The following is a 10,107-nucleotide window of genomic DNA, read 5'->3' as shown; positions in this document are numbered from 1 at the left end:
CATTACTCTATTCCAGCATCTTTGAATATCTTTATAATAACATGGAAATGGCAATGCTTCTTTGTTCTCAAAAATCCAGTTTAGTAGGCTTCCACATTCCTTTTTGCATACACTCGACGCATGTGACTGTGTTGTCACTGTCAACGGATGTTTGAATTGATTATCCGTCGGGTACATGATCATCCGTCGGGTTGCCTTGTTGATCATCTGTCGGGTAGCTTTGTTGATCATCCGCCGGGTTACTATTTGGCACTTGACTTCATTTCATTTATGCAGAATTATAAGATATCATCTATGTACAATTAATCAACCTATTCTGCATATCTAATTAAAGTCAACATGACTTATATGCTACTACAGAATCTATACAAAGGTGTTTGTAAATATGTGCAACATGACTTATTATTACATAAGCTACTCACTCGATGGATGTTAAATCATCATCCGTCGGGACTGTATTGAGTCATCCGACGGGACTATATTTGTTTATCCGTCGAGTACTACAAATTTCACTAAGTTAGATCTACTAAGGTATTTTGTTAATGAAATCATCAGGTTCACAACATATACACAACATAACTTGATTTGGGACTTGTTAGGTCCCAATGCGTTTGTAGAAGGGGGGTTGAATACAAACGGTACCGAATAATCGAATTAAATGCGGAATAAAAAATATGAAACAAAATTCAAGTTAAATAAAAATATTATTAAACTTGAAAGGTGTTACAACAACTGTATCGATTACAAGGAATTAATCTCAAATTAATTATCACAAATTTAGAATAAATTCGACATGAACTTTTTCTATTTTTGCAATAATTAGAATCAAATGCTAAACGCGATTTGAGATTAAGTTCTAGGGATTTTGATCCGCTAGATTGTTACACAAGAACAAGATAAAGATTTCTAGTTGATTGGATTTAACTTTATAATCTAGAAATTGATCTTGAAGTTTTGCAGAGAAGATGAAATATTGTTCTGCTTCTTTTTCTTTTGTTCTCGGGTTCTGTATTGTTGATTGAATTAAATTGAATGAACTGCTTCTGCTTCTTTTAATCAATCAACCGAATAGAATTGAACTGGCAAGACAATCGGTAGGACTATCCTTAGAACTAGCAAGACAATCAGAATGAACTAGCAAGACTTTCGGTATGACAATCAATTGTCATACCGATTGTCATAGTAGTTCAAACAGATTATTTTTGCTGAAAATAAATAGATTTAAATCCTATAAAAATTCTGGTAAGACAATCCTTTTGAAATAGCATGACTTTCGGTATGACTATTGATTGTCATACCGATTGCCATACTAATACAATCAGTTGTCATGTTGAATTAAAACAGATTTTTAAACCAATTTAAATTCTGAAAATTCTTAATATTAATTCAGAATTAATTAATCAATTAATTTAATTAATCAAATAAATTAATCTTTTACAGATATAATTTATTTTCTTAATTAAATTATATGACTTAATTAATTAATAGAGAATTAATACTAATCTTGAGCAGCATCTATTCTTCTGTATATCTTCTAAAAATCACTGAAATATATGAATCAATTCCACCACTTCAATGTTGACACTCGATGTACTGTCTGGTTCATGAGTGACTAACTTCCGTGACGTTTCTTCATGTCTTGACTTTGACACTTTGATTTTCTTCAGATTAAATCCTTGTAATTAATTGATACTCTGACGAGATCTCTGTCACTTGATTAAATCCACGATCTTGATTTATATCACTGAGGCTTGATCAATTTCTTGAACTTCTTCCAGTGAATTAACTCCTCAAGTCTGTAGATGAACCTTGTTTCTGAATCCTCTGACAGATGTTACTTTGCGAGATCTCTCTGACGGTAGATCCACTATTTACTTATTACATTCTTATTTGAGTTGAGTGGAATCCTCGAATATACAAATAGGCTATGACATATGACTTACAATCTCCCCCTATTTGTTTGTTAGACAATAACACACAAATACCTAGAGGATAACTCAACTAACAAACAAGAAAAAGATATAAAAAGAAATGCAAAGTAAATAGTAGAAAAGTTCTGGACTAGATTTAACATTTTCCAGATTCCAAGTAGATGTTCCTCTAGACTGGACATATCTTCAAGTAGTTCCATCTTCATTTGTACAACCACATTTCCTGTTGAGAATCCCATATCTCTCTTGCTTCTCATCCTATGAGAATCAACTGATTAAAGAAGATCACCTTCGTTTACCACCTCTCCCGTACAATAGGATCCGCAGATAAAAACCAATGGTACTCCCCTTTTGAAAACATCTTCTTCCCTTACTAGAAAATCACCTTGGGTTTACCACCTCTCCCGTACAATAGGATCCGTAGTTACAAACAACAATGGTGTGGTGTAGTGTATATATGATCTTTTTCTTCCTCCCTGCTATTTCCCCCCCTTGGTTGAGGAATCCTCTAAACTATTACTTAAGCTTTTATCTCCCCCTTAAAGAAGGAATGTATGTCATCGTCTGAAGGAGTTCTCATATTTCACTTGGTTGGAAAAGAAATAACAAGAAGTTTCTCTTTCTTCCTCACTGTGAGTGTGTGATTCTGTTTAGTGTACCTCACATGTGTTTCACTCTTCTCTCTACTCGTGTTTACACTCATTCTCACAAGTGTATCACTCTTCTCTCATAGCTCCATAATCCAGCTGTACCTGTAAGGAAAATCACCTTAGCCATCCTTAAGGAGGTCACAGGTGGTGCAATGGGAGTTCGAAAATCCCCATCCTTGTTAAACTCGTCAGATGAATCTGAGTCATAATCTACCAGTTGCTAGTTTCCCTTTTAGGGTTCCAGATTTGAATTCTGGGAAGGTAAACAATGATCCAACGAATTTAGCATAAAGATCAAAGTTCCCTTCTAATGTCTGTGAAGACATTTCCTTGTGACTCATCAGGTAATATCTGAATCATTGTCAACAAGTTGCCGATCTGCGCCTATGTCAGATCCACTATCCGCAGATGCATCCAGGGGATTTAAGCCTGGGGAGGTAGACATTGACCACTGACATATGGCTTTTGAATCAGTATCCACTGACATATGGCTTTTGAATCAGTATCCTTATGTGGTGCACTAAGGCACTATCTCCCTCACGCTTATTCATACTACATTTAGTGGTAAGAGAGTGTTGGTTGGTTCTGTTTTTGTGTTTGTCTTTACAGTCTGGGATAGACGTTGTGGGTTTTCAACCTCATGACTGTCAATGAAAGAAAGTCATTGGAGACTGAACTTGTAACACATAATATATGGCACTATAGAGATAAAATGTATTTAAGATTTATAATGAATGAAAATTATACATTTAATCTTTTGAGAGTAATGATGTACAATAGTGATTTCAAAGGATTTTACATGAAATAAGAAATCACTAATGTAGAAAGAAGTTTGATTTTTTTTTAATATGAATGAGTTTTTGATAAAACATTGATCACTTAGGGTAAAGTCTAAGTAATTCTCATTCATGTCAAAAGCTTACAAATATCTGCAACATAATGTTAACAACATATCATTGACCGATACTTGTCAAGTACTTTAGATACTAATTGTTATGTTGCATAAAATTTTAAAAAAAAAATAATAATACAATACAAATAATAATAATAAAAACAAATATCAATGAATTATATACCAAATATCTATCAACAAGATATCAACATTCAATTTCATATATCATACAATATTTACAATTACAGAAAATACAAATAAAAACTTATATAACTATAGCAAAAATATAGAAACTATTTACAAGTTCAATGATAACATTACCAGCTTGCAAACAGCCATATCCCTCGGATAAACCTTTGTTGTTATCTCCAAAGGTAACCAGGGGGCCAGCTTTCTCAATCCACATTTGATAGCAGGGCTCTATCTCCGGTCATATGTCTTGATGATCCACTGTCAAGAATCCACACTCCCGGTTTCACCTGTTTTAATGCCCTGCAACACAAATGGATTAACCCTTCTTCGGAACCCAAACTTGGTTGGGCCCGACATTCTTGTAGAATTGTCCTTTGTCAGGAAAAACAACATTTTTAATTTTAATTATCTCAACTTTCTCAATGACTGAACATTTGACCTTGTAAACAGCCTTAACAAATTTATGTTTAAGCTTAGGCACAAATGTCTCCTTTCTAGCCTTAAAAGGACTAGCAGTCTTAGACCTATCATGCTTCTTGTTATTCACATGCTGACGAGGAGTAGTCTTATCATTAGAAACATGCTTACCATTAAAATAAGCATACATCATATTAAAAGCACAAGACATACAATTAGAAACACCACATGCTTTATGAGAGTGATTAATAGCAGGCAATTTATGCATGAAAGACATGACATTTTTTTATCCAACTCATGTGTGTCTGAGTTAGTCTCAGTTGCTTTCACAACTTTGACTGGAACTTTCGACACACTTGACTTGGAAACATCCTTCTCATTAGCATGATCTTCAGCATGTATTTCTTCCTGAATAACAGAAGAGGTCGCATCAAATGGTTCAGCAATTGATGGTTTATAGAGGGGTTCATCAACACCCTTAAGCGCATGTGGTACTTCCCTCCCTTTAGCACAGACATGAGGAGGGGAGTTTATGCCTAATTCTCCAATAGCAGCATTGTAATCATAACCTATTCCAGATGTTTGATTTACAGCTTGCTTACTGTAGAACTCTTTAGCCTTCGAACAAGAATTGAAGTAGGCTCTAACCTTAGTCTCAAGACCGGTGATCTTGTCTTTGAGAATAGTTTCGATTTTTCTGTAACAGTTAACTCTATTTACTAGAAAAGATACTTGTTCTTTTAATTTGTCTTGATTAATATGCACAAGTCTTAATTCATTGACCTCTTTCTCAAGGTCTTTGATCTGTAAACTTAACAGTTCATTATCACGACGTGCATTATTTAAGTTGCCTCTTAGATGATAAACCATTTCAGCATCAGAAAGTTTTACCTCTATTCTTGACGATGAAGCTTTTCCATCAATAGCCATAAGAGCAAGATTTTCTTCTTCTTCATCTTCACTGTCAGTATCATCACAGCTTCTTCCCTTTGCCAGATAAGCCCTTTCAGAGTTCTTTCTTACTTGCTTTGGCTTCCTATATTCTGTGGCAAAGTGTCCCAACTCATTGCAGTTATAGCATCTGATGGTGCTCCGATCAACCACCCCTGTTTTGTATCCACCACTGCTGGTGTTAGAGGATGAAGATCCACCTTTCTGGAATTTGTTGTAGTTGGACTTGTACTTAAGCTTGGGATTCCTCTTGAATCTGACATGGGAGAATCTCTTGACAATTTGGGCCATTGACTCGTCTTCCAATTGCTCCAGCTCTTCCAAGGAATAAAAATCATCACTTGATTGATTTGTAGTAGGAGGATCATATTCTGCTACTAACATATTTTCCTCAGCCTTGGAACACTGTACCATTCTCTCCAATTGTTGAGATTGTTGTTGTTGTTGACCTTCAGCTAAAAGTGCAGTAGATGTGCTGACCATTCTATCCTTCCTATAGACTTCCTTCTGTTGAATCTGCTCCAACTCATATATTTTTAACACTCCATAGAGCCTGTCCAAAGAAATCTCACTCAGATCTCTAGCTTCTCTAATGGCAGTGATTCTATGTTCAAGATGAGTTGGCAGTGTTAAAAGGAACTTTTTGTTGACCTCCCTGATTGAATAAAATTTTCCATTGATGTTCAGGTTGTTGATCAACGCATTGTACCTCTCAAACACTTCAGTAATTCCTTCTCCTGGATTTGATTTAAAATGTTCATATTCAGAGGTTAGGATCTCCAACTTGTTCTCCATAACTTCCTTTGTGCCTTCATTGATCACCTCAATAGTTTCCCACATGTGTTTGGAATTTTTACAGTTCATCACATGTCTGTTCATCAAGGGATCAAGGGAATCAATTAAAATTAATTGAAGGCTGGCATCCAAGGAGGCTTCTTCCTTTTCATCAGGAGTAAAATCTTCAGGATCTTTAGGATAGGTTCTGGCTTTGGTGATCACAACATCATCTACTATTACCTCTGGTTCAATAACCATCGGAGTTTTTATCCCCTTCTTTAACAAGTTTGAATATTTGGGATTTGTCACTTGTAAAAACAAGAGCATCTTCTTCTTCCACATAATATAATTCTCTTTATCAAATTATGGAATTTTAACGGTTCCAACTTTTTGTGAAGTCATTATGAATTTTTGAATGAATAAAAATTCAAGGAGTTGAAAAATCACAAAAGTCTAGGATCTTGATTTGTTCGTTAATCAGAAGGCTCTGATACCAATTGTTAGGTCCCAATGCGTTTGTAGAAGGGGGGTTGAATACAAACGGTACCGAATAATCGAATTAAATGCGAAATAAAAAATATGAAACAAAATTCAAGTTAAATAAAAATATTATTAAACTTGAAAGGTGTTACAACAACTGTATCGATTACAAGGAATTAATCTCAAATTAATTATCACAAATTTAGAATAAATTCGACATGAACTTTTTCTATTTTTGCAATAATTAGAATCAAATGCTAAACGCGATTTGAGATTAAGTTCTAGAGATTTTGATCCGCTAGATTGTTACACAAGAACAAGATAAAGATTTCTAGTTGATTGGATTTAACTTTACAATCTAGAAATTGATCTTGAAGTTTTGCAGAGAAGATGAAATATTGTTCTGCTTCTTTTTCTTTTGTTCTCGGGTTCTGTATTGTTGATTGAATTAAATTGAATGAACTGCTTCTGCTTCTTTTAATCAATCAACCGAATAGAATTGAACTGGCAAGACAATCGGTAGGACTATCCTTAGAACTAGCAAGACAATTAATGAACTAGCAAGACTTTCGGTATGACAATCAATTGTCATACCGATTGTCATAGTAGTTCAAACAGATTATTTTTGCTGAAAATAAATAGATTTAAATCCTATAAAAATTCTGGTAAGACAATCCTTTTAAATTAGCATGACTTTCGGTATGACTATTGATTGTCATACCGATTGTCATACTAATACAATCAGTTGTCTTGTTGAATTAAAACAGATTTTTAAACCAATTTAAATTCTGAAATTTTTTAATATTAATTTATAATTAATTAATCAATTAATTTAATTAATCAAATAAATTAATCTTTTGCAGATATAATTTATTTTCTTAATTAAATTATATGACTTAATTAATTAATAGAGAATTAATACTAATCTTGAGCAACATCTATTCTTCTGTATATCTTCTGAAAATCACTGAAATATATGAATCAATTCCACCAATTCAATGTTTACACTCGATGTACTGTCTGGTTCATGAGTGACTAACTTCCGTGACGTTTCTTCATGTCTTGACTTTGACACTTTGATTTTCTTCAGATTAAATCCTTGTAATTAATTGATACTCTGACGAGATCTCTGTCACTTGATTAAATCCACGATCTTGATTTATATCACTGAGGCTTGATCAATTTCTTGAACTTCTTCCAGTGAATTAACTCCTCAAGTCTGTAAATGAACCACCTTGTTTTTGAATCCTCTGACTGATGTTACTTTGCGAGATCTCTCTGACAGTAGATCCACTATGTACTTATTACATTCTTATATGAGTTGAGTTGAATCCTCGAATATACAAATAGGTTATGACATATGACTTACAGGACTTCTTGATATTTGACTTAGAATATTTACAATCTACGGCTTTATTCTTCACCAAGTAGTTTATTTTCATTCTGAGGCATGATCGGGCATGATGTTCTTCTAGAGATTTATTCCTAACTTGTTGACTGTTTACTGAAAAATACTCCAGTATAGTCTATTTAAACATTTTTATTGTCAAGAAATATCATTACAGATTACATGAGTTTGCAAGTAAACTAAATATGAGAACTTAGTCTTATTATGTTAAAGACATGTCTTCCACAATAATAATAATTTTAATTTTTTTAAACTCCAGTAAAAGTTAGAATTATTATAAAAATAATTTTAATTCCAATTATTTTTTAAATTTTACGAAATATAATTTTTATTTTTATTATTAAAAATATGTATTTAGAAATTTAATGATTAACTATGACTATACACACACACATATTACTTGATAACTATTTTTTAATTATTTAAAATTATGATTAATTTAGCTTATTAATAATAATAAATAATTATGATTTTTATATTTATATTTATTATTAGCTATGAATTTTTCAGTTAAAAATGTTTGTATTTATAAATAGCTATGTTCTTTTCATTTGAAAAATGAAATAATATATATTTTAATTAATTTTAAATTTTAGTTATTAATATTAATATTTCAATTCTAATTTACTCTAAAAGTATAAAAAAATTTAACTGAAAATTGTAAGGGATACATGTTGTATTTGATATTGAAAATTAAGGTTTACAGACCGTTGTTTACAAAATAAATATAGCTTTGAGTTTGCAAAATTCTAGTAGTATGGTAATAACTTACTCTCTCCTTTATCAATGAATATCATCAATAAATTTGTAAATATTTTTTTTTTCAATTTTTATAAAAAAAATAAAAAGTTAATTTTATAAAAGAAATTAATAAAAAAAGTATGTATAAAGCATCCCACAATATAATATATATCAAATATTCCTACTTAACCTGCTCAATAAAAAATGATCATAGATTGAAGCCCCATAATCCTGATATCTAATTTGAATGTTTAAATTAGAGAAGAATTTATGTTCAGTATTTTAATGGTGTAACATTATTTTCACTTTAGAAATATAGAAAAAACACAAGAACTAAACATGCTATGCAGTGATAAGAATAAGAATATAAATGTAATATGTGCCCATATCCATATATGAAGAGATTTTTGAGCTATAGCATTGTGAAAAGAAGAAGACATGTAATGTGATAAGAAAAAAATGTAATAAGAGCTGCAGGAAAAACAAAAGAAGAAATTATCAGAGCCAGGTTTCGATCCTGGGACCTGTGGGTTATGGGCCCACCACGCTTCCGCTGCGCCACTCTGATTTGTTTCTAATTTATACAAAACAACTATATAAACAACATTTTGTACTACTTTTAGCCACCACCTTTTCTTACCTTACAAATAACTAGATTAGTTTTCGGGCCAATACCCGTTTATATAATTATTTTTTAATTAAATTAATATTTAAAAATTTATATATCTAATTTTTAAGAATATAGTAATGATAATATATTTTATATTTATGAAATAAAATATATATAATTATATACTAAATTATACTCTCTCCGTCCCGGCCAATTCTTACGTTTGGTTTGGGTACGGAGGTTAAGAAATATGTATAAAATAGTGAAAAGAGAAAGAAAAGTGGGTGAAGGGGTGGGATCCATTAATTTTTAATATATAAAAAAGAGATAGTGGAGTAAAAGTAGTGTGAAAAAGGGAGAAAAAGTGGGAAAATATTGAGACCCATTGACTATTTTTGGTAATTTTTGAAATTTAAAGAATTGGATGAGACATCCCAAAAAGGAAAGTGTAAAGAAATGGTTGAGACAGAGGGGGTATTATATTAACTTGAAATTAATAATATGTATATCTTGATAGACATATTTTATATTTTATTCAAATATGTTAAGCGAAAATTTACAATTATGAACACAATTAGATTACTCAAGAGGCGGTTAATTATGAGTTTATCATATGTCATCCCAAATCCTAAATTATGGGTTCGACTCTAACACATCCCGGGAAAATAAGATTTGCAATGGTAATGAAGGAAAAATGAGATAAAAATGAAATTAAGGATGTATGAAAATCTAGAAGAGAGAGAATTAATAGAGAAAGAAAAGATAATTAAGGAGAAGAGAGATTTAGTAGAGAAGGAATTTTTTTAAAGATAGGGGAGATTGCCACATAAGCAACTACATTTAATTACGAAATGACAAGTATCCAATTTAACGAGATAGTGTCACATGTCAAGGTTATACTCTCTTTTAATACTCCCTCCGTCTTAACTTCTGCACGTAGTTTAACGTGCATTGATCGAATAGTTCCTTTGATTATTTTTAATTTTTTTTGTGAATAAATATTCAAATCTTAAATTTTTATTCACACAAAAAAAATTTGAAAAATAATCAACGATATT

The sequence above is a fragment of the Apium graveolens genome, chromosome 7, assembly GCF_009905375.1.
Source record: "Apium graveolens cultivar Ventura chromosome 7, ASM990537v1, whole genome shotgun sequence".
NCBI lineage: Eukaryota > Viridiplantae > Streptophyta > Magnoliopsida > Apiales > Apiaceae > Apium > Apium graveolens.
The sequence above is the reverse complement of the archived record's forward strand: the minus strand, read 5'-3'. Positions refer to the sequence as shown.